Source organism: Lucilia sericata, unplaced genomic scaffold (assembly GCF_015586225.1).
Source record: "Lucilia sericata isolate MDLA Ls3-8-SP2 unplaced genomic scaffold, ASM1558622v1 Contig001482F_arrow, whole genome shotgun sequence".
Taxonomy (NCBI): domain Eukaryota; kingdom Metazoa; phylum Arthropoda; class Insecta; order Diptera; family Calliphoridae; genus Lucilia; species Lucilia sericata.
The window spans coordinates 95317-112292 of NW_023995410.1; the positions used below are offsets into that span (position 1 = coordinate 95317).

The 16976-nt window shown below is 30.2% G+C and overlaps 1 protein-coding gene across 1 annotated transcript in view; it reads right to left on the reverse strand.

Moving 5' to 3' along the window:
* Positions 1 to 6985, reverse strand: part of LOC119611569 (flocculation protein FLO11) — a 53934-nt gene extending 46949 nt beyond the window's left edge. Inside the window, exon 1 of the mRNA XM_037967210.1 lies at positions 6583 to 6985. The gene's annotated coding sequence lies outside the window, so the exon portion shown is untranslated. The remainder of the gene's footprint in view (positions 1 to 6582) is intronic.
* Positions 6986 to 16976: the final 9991 nt, after the last annotated feature.

The following is a 16976-nucleotide window of genomic DNA, read 5'->3' on the forward strand; positions in this document are numbered from 1 at the left end:
GTTCAGTTCTAGTTCAGTTCTAGTTCAGTTCTAGTTCAGTTCTAGTTCAGTTCTAGTTCAGTTCTAGTTCAGTTCTAGTTCAGTTCTAGTTCAGTTCTAGTTCAGTTCTAGTTCAGTTCTAGTTCAGTTCTAGTTCAGTTCTAGTTCAGTTCTAGTTCAGTTCTAGTTCAGTTCTAGTTCAGTTCTAGTTCAGTTCTAGTTCAGTTCTAGTTCAGTTCTAGTTCAGTTCTAGTTCAGTTCTAGTTCAGTTCTAGTTCAGTTCTAGTTCAGTTCTAGTTCAGTTCTAGTTCAGTTCTAGTTCAGTTCTAGTTCAGTTCTAGTTCAGTTCTAGTTCAGTTCTAGTTCAGTTCTAGTTCAGTTCTAGTTCAGTTCTAGTTCAGTTCTAGTTCAGTTCTAGTTCAGTTCTAGTTCAGTTCTAGTTCAGTTCTAGTTCAGTTCTAGTTCAGTTCTAGTTCAGTTCTAGTTCAGTTCTAGTTCAGTTCTAGTTCAGTTCTAGTTCAGTTCTAGTTCAGTTCTAGTTCAGTTCTAGTTCAGTTCTAGTTCAGTTCTAGTTCAGTTCTAGTTCAGTTCTAGTTCAGTTTCTAGTTCAGTTCTAGTTCATTTCTAGTTCAGTTATAGTTCAGTTATAGTTCAGTTCTAGTTCAGCTCTAGACCAATAAACCCTTTTCAAGAAAATACTTGAACTTTAAAAGAAATTTCCCAAAAAAAACTATACTCAGAACAGAAGAACACCTAAATACGCTTTAGCTATTGCAAAAACGAAAGACTTAAGACACAAACTTAGTTAAATCAGAAAATGTTAAAACATTGTAAAAACAAAAAGAACAGTAAAACTAACTAAATATATCAATCAAAATAAACAATATTTATGACATAAGTAAATATTACATTAGCGACATTCTGTTAAACTTACAATATAACAACAACCACATAAAAACATGACATCTACAACAACATTAACAACTATTAAAACAACAGCAACAAAAAGGAAAAAGAATGAAAGAGTCAAGTCAAGCAACAGTACTTTTACCATAAATGCTGTTTTAACACATTTATTTTAATGTTGTCGTTTGTTATTTTTATACTTTTTTTCTTCTATTTTTTGCTATTTATGCTGCTATTTTATTCAGTTTTTTCTATAGTTTTTAGCTCAAAATTGCGTCCAATTTTAGTGCACTGGGTTTGTACTGTCTTGGTATTGAATAACTTGTGTATTTCCTTTCTTTTTCGAATGTTGCATTGAACCAAAGAAAGACCAAATAAAAAGCTAACATCAGAAATGAACTGAGACGTGCTAGAGTTTAAAAAATGTGTTCTCTAGCAGTTTTTGTTTGTTTCTAAAAATATCATGTTTATTATAAAAAGGAATATGTAGAGAGGAAAAAAGTTAAACTCAAAGAAAGAAAAAATAAATAAAAATACTAGTCGATATTATAACGGATCACCAATGGTTGGGAGGCTTGTTTCTGGTTGTTCGAGTCTGTATTTTTATAGGTTTAGTTTGTTAGTGCTAAAGCAAAAGATCTATTATTGGTTGGTTACTGGGCTGTTGGTATTTTTCTTTTCTGTGTTAAAGGCTTTAGGCTTAATTCTTTCCTTTCTTGTACTACGGCTGTTTTTGTTTCTAACAACTGCTGATTTAGTAGCTTTTTAATATAGAATATATATTTTAGTAAAAGTTTTATTAAAACCTTTTTCTTTTAAATAAGAAAAATTTATAATTTAGAATTAGGGCTGCACACGAACCAGAACTAAACTGGAACTGAAATAGAAGTAGAACTGAACTAGAACTGAACTAGAACGAACTAGAACTTGAACTAGAACTGAACTAGAACTGAACTAGAACTGAAACTAGAACGAACAAGAACGAACTAGAACTGAACTAGGAAACTGAACGAGAACTGAACTAGAACTGAACTAGAACTGAACTAGAACTGAACTAGGACTGACTAGAACTGAACTAGAACTGAACTAGAATCTGAACTAGAACTGAACTAGAAATGAACTAGAACTGAACTAGAACTGATCTAGAACTGAACTAGAACTGAACTAGAACTGAACTCGATGAACTAGAACTGAACTAGAAATGAACTAGAACTGAACTAGAACTGAACTAGAACTTGAACTAGACTGAACTAGACTGAACTAGAACTGAATAGACTGAACTAGAACTGACTAGAAAAGAACTAGGACTGAACTAAGAACTGAACTATAACTGAAACTAAGAAACTGAACTAGAACTGAACTAGAAACTGAACTAGAACTGAAACTAGAACTGAACTAGAACTGAACTAGAAACGAACTAGAACTAACTAGACTGAAATAGAAACTGATGAACTAGAAACTGAACTAGACTGAACTAGAACTGACTGAACTAGAACTGAACTAGAAACTGAACTAGAATGAAACTAGGGAACTGAACTAGAACTGAAACTAGAACTGAACTAGAATGAAACTAGAAACTGAACTAGAACTGAAACTAGAACTGAACTAGAACTGAAACTGAAACAGAACTAGAATAACTGTACTGACCTGGAATAATTGGAAGGTTTCCGTTCTATTAAATCGACAAATTTTCAATTAACCACAAAAATATAAATAATTTTATAAATATTACAAAATAAACATTATTCATTAGGTAATTTTCTGAATCTTGAAAAATTCTTAAACCATTGGCGTAATAAGCATGCAAAACCACATTTCTTGTAAAACTTATTTAACATCATTATCTATTCTTACATACAGATATTTGATACTTTGTTGCAAATTTCACTATATATTATTTAAGTCTTCGCAATTTATGGTAATATTGACCTTCCTGTCATTACATTTCAAATCTAAATTCTGATTCTTACCTTAGATAGTACCTAGGTTCAATTGTCTTCAGATGTATGTATTTCCATGCAACATATAACTTAATATTTTTTATATGATCATTGAACGTACAGTCATATGTGTATGTACATATAATTGCGCTAACTACTTAACACTTCTTAACCGCAAAAAAACCTGATACTTCTTAACGTTTCAGTTTCTTAAAAAAAATTAAATGCCGCATGCGTGTTTGCCTCCATGACCATAATAAAGAAGTTATGAGAAGATTTTTAAATAAAAGAAATTCAGGAAATACTTGGTAACAATAGTGTACGAAAAAACAAAGGAATACAATTTCATAGTTCGTCATAGAAAAATGAATTTTTCAGAGGAAAAACAAAACAAAAAATTCTTTGAAGAAATGCACCTACTAAGGGGTGTTACGAAACTCTGTATTTGAAATCAAATCGTACCGCACTGCATCATACATACAATTACGGTTCTAACAACTTTATAGACAATTCGTTTTTTTATCAGCTTCGAGTAATAAACGTAGATTCTCGTTATTGTTTATATACAATGCACTCAAGGAAAAATGTTTGTAGGATAAAACTGGTATGATTGTATAAAAGGGCATGGCCCATCATATGATACGTTATAACAGTGGATAGTGTGAAAATTTGTTGACAAAAAAGTTATACGGGGACAAAGTACTTTTAAGTGAATTATTCACTTTCTTTTTTTTAAAGGGGACTTCGCTCTTAGGTCAAGAGAAAAGAATGTGCTAAATTTCATAAAATTATCTTCAAAATTGACACAGAGATTCTAAGCCGATTGATATATTTTAAGGTGGATATAGGACCAATATATTTGGGAGTTACAAACATCAGCACAAACGCATAATACCCTCCCCACTGTTGCGAAAGATCAATTTTCTTCGATAAACTGCACCTTCTGTTGTCTTTTCGACTACCGATCCCTAGACGTTATTTCAAGCAGAGATACTTGACATCAATAAAGCCGCGAGAAGAATTCGGCAACGGAATATCGAAAATTCGACAATTCATATCTACTTGGACTGCTTTACATTAATCAAGGCTCTCCAACATTATTAAGACGAAATATCCTTTTAATTGTATCAAATCACTAATACTATAACAGACACAATATCACGTTAACTTGATATGGGTCCCAGGACATGAGGTCATTCGGGGAAATGAAATATCTGATGAATGCGTAACTAAAGGGTCGTCCTTAGATGAATGACCTATGAGTGAGACGGTATTCATGTGGTGAAATATCACCACTTGTAGAATATCCATACTGCACTGGCCCACTCTGACAAGGGATAACACTTGGTCTCTCTTGTCTTTTAGTAAGAACTCCATTAAATACGTCGCTAATAAATGGCATCGGATTTATTGGAAGTACCGCCAGGTTCACACCGGGACCACAAGAACTATGTGGTCATAGTCTAGTCATAGTCTAGTCATAGTCTAGTCATAGTCTAGTCATAGTCTAGTCATAGTCTAGTCATAGTCTAGTCATAGTCTAGTCATAGTCTAGTCATAGTCTAGTCATAGTCTAGTCATAGTCTAGTCATAGTCTAGTCATAGTCTAGTCATAGTCTAGTCATAGTCTAGTCATAGTCTAGTCATAGTCTAGTCATAGTCTAGTCATAGTCTAGTCATAGTCTAGTCATAGTCTAGTCATAGTCTAGTCATAGTCTAGTCATAGTCTAGTCATAGTCTAGTCATAGTCTAGTCATAGTCTAGTCATAGTCTAGTCATAGTCTAGTCATAGTCTAGTCATAGTCTAGTCATAGTCTAGTCATAGTCTAGTCATAGTCTAGTCATAGTCTAGTCATAGTCTAGTCATAGTCTAGTCATAGTCTAGTCATAGTCTAGTCATAGTCTAGTCATAGTCTAGTCATAGTCTAGTCATAGAGTCATAGTCTAGTCATAGTCTAGTCATAGTCTAGTCATAGTCTAGTCATAGTCTAGTCATAGTCTAGTCATAGTCTAGTCATAGTCTAGTCATAGTCTAGTCATAGTCTAGTCATAGTCTAGTCATAGTCTAGTCATAGTCTAGTCATAGTCTAGTCATAGTCTAGTCATAGTCTAGTCATAGTCTAGTCATAGTCTAGTCATAGTCTAGTCCTAGTCTAGTCATAGTCTAGTCATAGTCTAGTCATAGTCTAGTCATAGTCTAGTCATAGTCTAGTCATAGTCTAGTCATAGTCTAGTCATAGTCTAGTCATAGTCTAGTCATAGTCTAGTCATAGTCTAGTCATAGTCTAGTCATAGTCTAGTCATAGTCTAGTCATAGTCTAGTCATAGTCTAGTCATAGTCTAGTCATAGTCTAAGTCATAGTCTAGTCATAGTCTAGTCATAGTCTAGTCATAGTCGTCATAGCTAGTCATAGTCTAGTCATAGTCTAGTCATAGTCTAGTCATAGTCTAGTCATAGTCTAGTCATAGTCTAGTCATAGTCTAGTCATAGTCTAGTCATAGTCTAGTCATAGTCTAGTCATAGTCTAGTCATAGTCTAGTCATAGTCTAGTCATAGTCTAGTCATAGTCTAGTCATAGTCTAGTCATAGTCTAGTCATAGTCTAGTCATAGTCTAGTCATAGTCTAGTCATAGTCTAGTCATAGTCTAGTCATAGTCTAGTCATAGTCTAGTCATAGTCTAGTCATAGTCTAGTCATAGTCTAGTCATAGTCTAGTCATAGTCTAGTCATAGTCTAGTCATAGTCTAGTCATAGTCTAGTCATAGTCTAGTCATAGTCTAGTCATAGTCTAGTCATAGTCTAGTCATAGTCTAGTCATAGTCTAGTCATAGTCTAGTCATAGTCTAGTCATAGTCTAGTCATAGTCTAGTCATAGTCTAGTCATAGTCTAGTCATAGTCTAGTCATAGTCTAGTCATAGTCTAGTCACAGTGTAGGCATAGTCTATTATAGTTTTTTCGAGTGTAATCTGCGTACTACCCATAAATGTTTATGTAATGTCTGAAAACAAACGTAAAGTTAGAATTTACTTGTTTCTCTATTTAAGTAGTTCTTACTGCATCCGAACGCTTTGATGCACATCAGTGAACATTTCTTAAGTAAAATCAACGAAATAAGAAAAGTTTATAAAAAAAAACTTAAATTCAATTTTCATATTGTACTTCTGGTTAAATTTGTATGCATGTGTGCAAAGTTGCATTGTCTAAGTAAATGTTAAGGCCAAGGTTTTCTTTCTTACCAACTCCCTGTTGAGTTATACTTATTTTATGCATTACCATGTATTCAAGTGTAATGTGTTTTGAGCGAAAACTGTAAAAAGAGTTTTTTAAGCAGACAGTGTTTTTGAGGGAAATTATAGAAAATTCGTAGCTAAATTTTGTCTACGGAAGTGAGTTAATTGGTTCTGGATTTAAGCCAAACTTCGTAATTAATTTATAGTCGATAGTATTTTTCCTAATAATATGTTTGACATTTAAAATTAAATTTTTGTTTTAAACAAGATTTCTAAAAAAATCTTAAGCACTGGAAATAACTAAACATTTCAGCAACTAAGTACACATAAATAAATATTATATTGTATACCCCTGATGAAATTTTAACACCATATAACTAACATTTTTTTCGAGCATGAAATAATAGTTGATTTCCCTATAATGCTAAAAAACGTAGACCCCACGTATATCAAAAAATAATTATAATAATCAGTTACACGGTGACAACATTTCATCATCAGTATAAATTTTGCAGTGAATCTTACTTTGTGTGTATCGTTTTTAAACAAAGTTGTCTGTGGACTGTTGTGGCGGCATGCAGGCTTAAAGTTTTTCGATTAGCTATTTTGTTGTGTCTCTGTGTGTGACCCCAGATTCTTAGAATTGTGTAGACGAAGATATTTTTGTTAAAAATTTTATATATTTTTTAATAACTAACAAAACACTATTTTTAATATTTATAACTTTTAAAACATTCCAAAATATTCACAACATTTTAAGTATTTTAAATATATTTTTCTTTTATAATTTTTAACTTTTAAAACTTTTCACTCACTATTTAGCAGCTGTTATGCAAAAAAGAAAAACTTTAATCAAAGTTTTTAAGAACGTTATATTTATTTAAAGTTTACTTTTCCACAAAGTTTTATTATCCGTCAATAAGTTCTTTTCACGTCACGTTCTCAGTTGCAACTAAAAGAAACTAGTTGGGGCCAAGTTGCAAGATACTTATCGTTGCTGCTCATATGCGTTGACGACTTTTTTTGTTGTTGTTGTTACTTTTCTTTTTTTGGTTCTTTCTACTCCTAATGTTCTTTTGATATTGCATGTAGTTTTTTTTGCCCCTTTTTTCTTCATAACATCATCATTAGCAGTTAACAACATCATCGTCATAATCATCATTATCATGCATGTGTATCGCTTTTGTTGTTTTGACTGTTCTGCAGTTTTGTTCTTTGTTGGTTTTGGTGGGGCCATTTAATATTATAAATGCAGGGGCTTCTGCATAATACATTTAATGTAAGAGAACTGTTTTGCGGTTCGTGGTCATACCCATGATGTGTAAAGACAAAAACTATATGAAAGTGGGTTTTATACCGACTAATGGGATACCTTAAACTTTATATCGGTGCATAATCAATGAGGAGACCAATAATGACCGATCATAACTGGAATGGGGATTAGTTAGTTAGTTAGTTAGTTAGTTAGAGTTAGTTAGTTAGGTTAGTTAGTTAGTTAGTTAGTGAAGTTAGTTAGTTAGTTAGTTAGTTAGTTAGTTAGTTAGTTAGTTAGTTGTTAGTCGTTCTTCGTTTATGTTAGTTAGTTAGTTAGTTAGTTAGTTAGTTAGTTAGTTAGTTAGTAGTTAGTTAGTTAGTTAGTTAGTTAGTTAGTTAGTTAGTTAGTTAGTTAGTTAGTTAGTTAGTAGTTAGTTAGTAGTTAGTTAGTTAGTTAGTTAGTTAGTTAGTAGTTAGTTAGTTAGTTAGTTAGTAGTTAGTTAGTAGTTAGTAGTTAGTTAGTTAGTTAGTTAGTAGTTAGTTAGTTAGTTAGTTAGTTAGTTAGTTAGTTAGTTAGTTAGTAGTAGTTAGTTAGTAGTTAGTTAGTTAGTTAGTTAGTTAGTTAGTTAAGTTAGTTAGTTAGTAGTAGTTAGTTAGTTAGTTAGTTAGTTAGTTAGTTAGTTAGTTAGTTAGTTAGTTAGTTAGTTAGTTAGTAGTTAGTTAGTTAGTTAGTTAGTTAGTTAGTTAGTTAGTTAGTTAGTTAGTTAGTTAGTTAGTTAGTAGTAGTTAGTTAGTTAGTTAGTTAGGTTAGTTAGTTTAGTTAGTTAGTTAGTTAGTTAGGTTAGTTAGTTAGGTTAGTTAGTTAGTAGTTATAGTTAGTTAGTTAGTTAGTTAGTTAGTTAGTTTAGTTAGTTAGTTAGTTAGTTAGTTAGTTAGTAGTTAGTTAGTTAGTTAGTTAGTTGTTAGTTAGTTAGTTAGTTAGTTAGTAGTTAGTTAGTTAGTTAGTTAGTTAGTTAGTAGTTAGTAGTTAGTTAGTTAGTTAGTTAGTAGTTAGTTAGTAGTTAGTTAGTTAGTTAGTTAGTAGTTAGTTAGTTAGTTAGTAGTTAGTTAGTTAGTTAGTTAGTTAGTTAGTTAGTAGTTACGTGTTAGTTAGTTAGTTAGTTAGTTAGTTAGTTAGTTAGTTAGTTAGTTAGTTAGTTAGTTAGTTAGTTAGTAGTAGTTAGTTAGTTAGTTAGTTAGTTAGTTAGTTAGTTAGTTAGTTAGTTAGTTAGTTAGTTAGTTAGTTAGTTAGTTAGTTAGTTAGTTAGTTAGTTAGTTAGTTAGTTAGTTAGTTAGTTAGTTAGTTAGTTAGTTAGTTAGTTAGTTAGTTAGTTAGTTAGTTAGTTAGTTAGTTAGTTAGTTAGTAGTTAGTTAGTTAGTTAGTAGTTAGTAGTTAGTTAGTTAGTTAGTTAGTTAGTTAGTTAGTTAGTTAGTTAGTTAGTTAGTTAGTTAGTTAGTTAGTTAGTTAGTTAGTTAGTTAGTTAGTTAGTTAGTTAGTTAGTTAGTTAGTTAGTTAGTTAGTTAGTTAGTTAGTTAGTTAGTTAGTTAGTTAGTTAGTTAGTTAGTTAGTAGTTAGTTAGTTAGTTAGTTAGTTAGTTAGTTAGTTAGTTAGTTAGTTAGTTAGTTAGTTAGTTAGTTAGTTAGTTAGTTAGTTAGTAGTAGTTAGTTAGTTAGTTAGTTAGTTAGTTAGTTAGTTAGTTAGTTAGTTAGTTAGTTAGTTAGTTAGTAGTTAGTTAGTTAGTTAGTTAGTTAGTTAGTTAGTTAGTTAGTTAGTTAGTTAGTTAGTTAGTTAGTTAGTTAGTAGTTAGTTAGTTAGTTAGTTAGTTAGTTAGTTAGTTAGTTAGTTAGTTAGTAGTTAGTTAGGTTAGTTAGTTAGTTAGTTAGTTAGTAGTTAGTTAGTTAGTTAGTTAGTTAGTTAGTTAGTTAGTTAGTTAGTAGTTAGTTAGTAGTTAGTTAGTTAGTAGTTAGTTAGTAGTTAGTTAGTTAGTAGTTAGTTAGTTAGTTAGTTAGTAGTTAGTTAGTTAGTAGTTAGTTAGTTAGTTAGTTAGTTAGTTAGTTAGTTAGTTAGTTAGTTAGTTAGTTAGTTAGTTAGTTAGTTAGTTAGTTAGTTAGTAGTTAGTTAGTTAGTAGTTAGTTAGTTAGTAGTTAGTTAGTTAGTTAGTTAGTTAGTTAGTTAGTTAGTTAGTTAGTTAGTTAGTTAGTTAGTTAGTTAGTTAGTTAGTTAGTTAGTTAGTTAGTAGTAGTTAGTTAGTTAGTTAGTTAGTTAGTTAGTTAGTTAGTTAGTTAGTTAGTTAGTTAGTAGTTAGTTAGTTAGTTAGTTAGTTAGTTAGTTAGTTAGTTAGTTAGTTAGTTAGTTAGTTAGTTAGTTAGTTAGTTAGTTAGTTAGTTAGTTAGTTAGTTAGTAGTTAGTTAGTTAGTTAGTTAGTTAGTTAGTTAGTTAGTTAGTTAGTTAGTTAGTTAGTTAGTTAGTTAGTTAGTTAGTAGTTAGTTAGTTAGTTAGTTAGTTAGTTAGTTAGTAGTTAGTTAGTTAGTTAGTTAGTTAGTTAGTTAGTTAGTTAGTTAGTAGTTAGTTAGTTAGTTAGTTAGTTAGTAGTAGTTAGTTAGTAGTTAGTAGTTAGTTAGTAGTTAGTTAGTTAGTTAGTTAGTTAGTTAGTTAGTTAGTTAGTTAGTTAGTTAGTTAGTTAGTTAGTTAGTTAGTTAGTTAGTTAGTTAGTTAGTTAGTAGTTAGTTAGTTAGTTAGTTAGTTAGTTAGTTAGTTAGTTAGTTAGTTAGTTAGTAGTTAGTTAGTTAGTTAGTTAGTTAGTTAGTTAGTTAGTTAGTTAGTTAGTTAGTTAGTTAGTTAGTTAGTTAGTTAGTTAGTTAGTTAGTTAGTTAGTTAGTTAGTTAGTAGTTAGTTAGTTAGTTAGTTAGTTAGTTAGTAGTTAGTTAGTTAGTTAGTTAGTTAGTTAGTTAGTTAGTTAGTTAGTTAGTTAGTTAGTTAGTTAGTTAGTTAGTTAGTTAGTTAGTTAGTTAGTTAGTTAGTTAGTTAGTTAGTTAGTTAGTAGTTAGTTAGTTAGTTAGTTAGTTAGTTAGTTAGTTAGTTAGTTAGTTAGTTAGTTAGTTAGTTAGTTAGTTAGTTAGTTAGTTAGTTAGTTAGTTAGTTAGTTAGTTAGTTAGTTAGTTAGTTAGTTAGTTAGTTAGTTAGTTAGTTAGTTAGTAGTTAGTAGTTAGTAGTTAGTTAGTTAGTTAGTTAGTTAGTTAGTTAGTTAGTTAGTTAGTTAGTTAGTTAGTTAGTTAGTTAGTTAGTTAGTTAGTTAGTTAGTTAGTTAGTTAGTTAGTTAGTTAGTTAGTTAGTTAGTTAGTTAGTTAGTTAGTTAGTTAGTTAGTTAGTTAGTTAGTTAGTTAGTTAGTTAGTTAGTTAGTTAGTTAGTTAGTTAGTTAGTTAGTTAGTTAGTTAGTTAGTTAGTTAGTTAGTTAGTTAGTTAGTTAGTTAGTTAGTTAGTTAGTTAGTTAGTTAGTTAGTTAGTTAGTTAGTTAGTAGTTAGTTAGTTAGTTAGTTAGTTAGTTAGTTAGTTAGTTAGTTAGTTAGTTAGTTAGTTAGTTAGTTAGTAGTTAGTTAGTTAGTTAGTTAGTTAGTTAGTTAGTTAGTAGTTAGTTAGTTAGTTAGTTAGTTAGTTAGTTAGTTAGTTAGTTAGTTAGTTAGTTAGTTAGTTAGTTAGTTAGTAGTTAGTTAGTTAGTTAGTTAGTTAGTAGTTAGTTAGTTAGTTAGTTAGTTAGTTAGTTAGTTAGTTAGTTAGTTAGTTAGTTAGTTAGTTAGTTAGTAGTTAGTTAGTTAGTTAGTTAGTTAGTTAGTTAGTTAGTTAGTTAGTTAGTTAGTTAGTTAGTTAGTTAGTTAGTTAGTTAGTTAGTTAGTTAGTTAGTTAGTTAGTTAGTTAGTAGTTAGTTAGTTAGTTAGTTAGTTAGTTAGTTAGTTAGTTAGTTAGTTAGTTAGTTAGTTAGTTAGTTAGTTAGTTAGTTAGTTAGTTACATATATATGTATCGTCACAAAACATCAATTTAATCTCTTTATGTCTACCTCATAATATTACCTACTGTAGGGTTTAAAACACAATGAATTTTTAGTATTTCTTCTAAACAATTCATTGCTATAAACCTTAGTTGCAAAAAAACTTTAGCTAAAAAAGTCTTCCGTATTAATACACACACTCAGACAATAAGTACGTGTTGTACTCTGGTGCTGGCCTCTTACAGATCAAATGATGATCATTGTGTTTAACTGTTTAAATTCACATCACACATTTGAACCAGAAAGTTTTTCTACCTTGTTTAAATTATACTAATACTAAGTCTGTCAGTGGTGTTGCATGTTGCAGCAAACAACAATTGTTATAGGATAATACCTTGACCCAACTATAAATTTACCTTCACCTTTTGTGGCAAAGTGTGTGGCTTGTGTGGTGGTGCAAAGTTAAATATATGATTTATTCAATTTCTAAATAAAAAGCTGTGAACTATGGTCTAGTGCACTTTCCTTTTGTTTTCTTTGAACAAATTGTAAGTTTAGTTTGAAAGTCGAGATATGTTAAGTAAAGTTTGTCAGATGCTTTTGTTTAGGGGGAATAACAATGATGTGCTAAAGACGCTAACGTACCTGGCGTGCTTCGCTACTTTAGTCGCTATTCTGTTTTTATATTTTTATAAAAATTATTACACTCAAAGGAAGAATTGTGTAATCCGTACTCAGATAAATCCGGAACGGTTTCAGAAGTACGATATACATATATAATAATAATAATTGATTCATGTATGTACTTAATTTCTTCTTATATTTTTTGTATGAAAATACACTTTCTCATGTATTTCTTTATACACAATTTGCTTAATCAATATATATTCATTCTAGTTTTAACTTTTTTTATAAATTTATTTTTAACAATGATTTGCAACAATTTAACAAAAATCATAATTATTTTATGCCAAACAACATCTTTTAGTGTCAATACACTTATAAAACCATAAAATATAAGAACAATAATTATTAAATTTTTTAGTATGTATTTTTGTATGTATTGTGTAATTGATTTTTATACCTTTAACTTTCGTGAGAAGGGTAATATATAAGTTTGTCATTCCGTTTGTAATTTCCACTAAATGTATAATTTTCCGATCATATATATTCTGGATCCTTATAGATAGCAGAGTCGATTAAGCCATGTGACAAATCCCCACACTGCTTAAAACAAACAAACACAATCTGAACGTTTTTGTTGCATTCATGCGTCTGCATGAAGATTTAGATCCCAAAGATATCTGAGGTTTTTAGAAAATTGATTTCAACAGATATATAGACAGACATATAGGCAGACAGACAGACAGACAGACAGATAGATAGGCAGACAGACAGACAGACAGACAGACAGACGGACAGACAGGCAGACAGACAGACAGACAGACAGACAGACAGACAGACAGACAGACAGACAGACAGACAGACAGACATACAGACATACAGACATACAGACATACAGACATACAGACAGACAGATAGACAGACAGAAAGACAGACAGACATACAGATAGATAGACGGACAATATATGTTATATTGCGCCAACTATGTTTCATTAAAAGATTAAATGTACTCTTATCATAGACACATTTTATTGGTTTAGTTTTACACTGACTACCAGATGACGCAGTGTGCGAGTCATGTCTCAGCTATATTCAGTCATGATGTTTCTAATGAAACATAGATGGCGCAACATAACATAATATGTATCGTTCTTTGACAATACAGTCAAACTCGTTTATAACGAACTACAAGGGATAGTAAAATTTGTACGTTATAAGCAAAGTTCGTGATAAGACGGGTAAAGTTTTGAACATAGAATCATGAAGTTTTAACAGTAAATTTAGAAATTTAATTCTAGAAAAGATTAAAAATTTGAAAACGGTATACATTTTATTAGTACTTTCCATAAAGAAAGAACTTACTCCACTATTTCATCGGAAATTTTTCATCAAATGGTACTTTTTGTAAAACACAAGATTATTAAACAGACACTGAATAAGCTTCTTTAATAGAGAAGTGTTTGGTACTATTTCGTCCTTCAAATGGTACTGTAATATTGAACATACAGTGTCCTAACTGAATAAGAATCTGCCAGAGGGGACTCTTTGGTCCTTTCTCATTCTTTAAATGAAAACGTACCAAATGTTTTGAAGTTTCTATAGTGGGATCCGAAACAAAGGTTCTTATAAAATGACAATTTATAAAAGGGAAATTTTTGATAATTTAGTACTTAACTATAAAATTAATCAATATTTTGTATTCAATTTTTATTGGGTAGCGAAGCACTACTAGTAGTACATATGTATATGTGATTTTCGATTTGTTTCGACCAAACCCATTTTACATGGTTTTGGATGCCAGGTTTCTCATCCCCTATTTTCGTTGCATCCATTTTTTGAAACGAAAAGTCGACTTTTCGACTTTTTGCATTTAGTTAAAAGTCGACTTTTAGTATTTTATAATTAGTTGACTTTTCGACTTTTTGACTTTTTCCGACTTTTCGATTTGTTTCGACTTTTTGACTATTTTCGAATTCTTTCGACTATTTTTTGACTTTTTTCGAGTTTTTCCGACTATTTTAGAGTTTTTGACTTTTTTTCCACTTTTTTAAAATGTTCGACTAAAAGTCGAAACTTTTTGCATTTTGTGAAAAGTTGATTTTTCAACTTTTCGACTTTTTTCATTTAATTAAAAGTCGACTTTTAGTATTTTATAAATAGTCGACTTTTTGACTTTTTCTGACTTTTTTCGACTTTTTCCGACTTTTCGATTTGTTTCGACTTTTTGACTATTTTCGAATTCTTTCGACTATTTTTTGACTTTTTTCGAGTTTTTCCGACTATTTTAGAGTTTTTGACTTTTTTTTCCACTTTTTTTAAAATGTTCGACTATTTTTATTACTTTTTTCTACTATTTTGAAGTTTTTGACTTTTTTCGACTTTCTTTGACTTTTTTCGACTTTCTTTGACTTTTTTCGACTTTCCGACTTTTTTCGACTTTTATTTAAAAAGTCGACTTTTCGACTTTTTTCATAGATGATAGTCGAGTAATCGACTTTTTTGGAACAAAATATTTGATTGTTTGATTTTTCGAAAGTCTATTTATAGAACCCTACCCCAAATTTTCACATGGAAATCAAAGTGGTTCGTGCTAAATTTAGGCATTCCAAATCTATTAGGTTCTCATTTTTACGATTTTTTGTATTTTAACCGTATGGGAGGTACCACGCCCTCTAGTGATATTTCCCCCATTTCATCCTCGAATGTTTACATGGATGTCAAAGTTGTCCATTCAAAATAAGAGGACTCTTTGTGGGGTAGTTTCTGTGACATAATATTTATTTTGTATGTGGGCGTGGCGTCACGCCTACATGAAATTTTTAACCCCTCTTTCTTTAATTGCAAAGTTTCAAGCAGCTGCACAGAGTTTAAGACTTACTGTTGTTGGTGCGCGTGTCTCTAAGGGAACTTCTTCGCCCGTTGCGATCAATATATACCTATTTAGAGTAAGAACATAAATCTAGCAACATATTCTTTCATGGAATGAGGTAGATCCATAAAACATAAATCTGCCAACATTAGTTTAATACCAAATTTTTAAACAAATTTTACAATTTATTCTAAAAATCATTTGTTTTTAAATAATGCAAATTTCAAATGCAATTTGTTAAATTTACTAATGTTTATTAAATTTAAATACGAAAAACAATTTAACAACTCCAGGGATAAACAATAAAAATTAATCTACCACAATAAATACTCAAAGCATTGTGCTATTAAAACAATAACATATTGAAATAGTAGTTACACAGGCAACCAGTCAGCCAGCCAGCCAGCCAACGGGCATATTTCATTAATTTGTTTAAACATTGACATTTTACTTTATTCACTAGAATTTGGTATACGATTTCAGTTTCCGTTTAGTCTCGTCGCCACGAACTTTGAAAGCTCTCAGGCAAATATTAATGTAATAAATAGACCAAACTGCGGATTTTTTGGTGATGGTGGTGTGTGTTTTGGTTTGGAAACTTTGTTGCGATGTTTAAGTTCCTTTTGTTTCATCCTTAACACTTAAGAATACACATTTACATATATATACTTACTATATACATTTAAGGATGTGTGCATTCATCTACTAAATGCAATAGGGTTTTATTGTTGGTATTTTGCCACCAGCAGTGGTCGTACAGTAAGTATTAATGTCATTTTATTTATGCAATATATGAATGTATTTGCATACATATACATACATACAAAGACTTCAGATTAACTAGACTTATGCTTATTTACCGTTAAATCTATATAGAATAGACACTATGGGACCAGTTTTATAATTTTCTTTGAAAAAATTTTGTATGCCAATAAGAATCCAACATTTTCATATCTAGTTTCTTTATTATAATGAAAAATTTCATAGATTTAATTCTTTTTCTTCTAGCTACCACTGTAATGCATTCGGTATGCACTTCATGTTACTTACCATTTATAACAACCATCAGTATGTAAGTATTCCTTGGGGAGCCATAACAGTCATTTTGAAAATTGCATTTACTTTTACAATGAGTGACAAATTGTAAAATGGTATAATGACGTAAATGAGTGTCCATGTCAATGCCTGAGTGTGCTAAAATGCTAGCGTCTGCGACTTTGCATATAGAAGTGAGTGAGTTAGTCAGTAGATCAGCAGTTTTAAGAGTGACTATTAATCACTTCCGGAAATTAAATGTTTATGTTTATTTATTTCTATTTATTACTTTCGATAATTTTTTTATAGGAAATTTTCGATAAATTTTCTATTTATAGCAAATTTTTGGATAAACTTTCTTTTTATAGGAAATTTTTTGCATAAATTTCAATTTTTATAGAAAATTTTCGAAAAAAATTTCTATTGATAGAAAATTTTTAGATAAATTTTTAGATAAATTTTACTTTTATGAAAAATTTTTAAATAAATTTTCTATTTATACAAATTTTTTTGATAAATTTTGTTTTTATAGAAAATTTTCGTATGAATTTTATTTTTTTCCACAAAAATTTTAATTTTGTAGAAAATTTCAACAAAAATTTTCTTTTATAGAAAATGTTTAAAAATTTTTTTTAGACTATAGACTAGACTATAGACTAGACTATAAACTAGACTATAGACTAGACTATAGACTATACTATAGACTAGACTATAGACTTGACTATAGACTGGACTATAGACTAGACTATAGACTAGACTATAGACTAGACTATAGACTAGACTATATACTAGACTACATACTAGACTATAGACTAGACTATAGACCAGACTATAGACTAGACTATAGACCAGACTATAGACTAGACTATAGACTAGACTATAGACTAGACTATAGACTAGACTATAGACTAGACTAGAGACTAGACTATAGACTAGACTATAGACTAGACTATAGACTAGACTATAGACTAGACTATAGACTAGACTATAGACTAGACTATAGACTAGACTATAGACTAGACTATAGACTAGACTATAGACTAGACTATAGACTAGACTATAGACTAGACTATAGACTAGACTATAGACTAGACTATAGACTAGACTATAGAC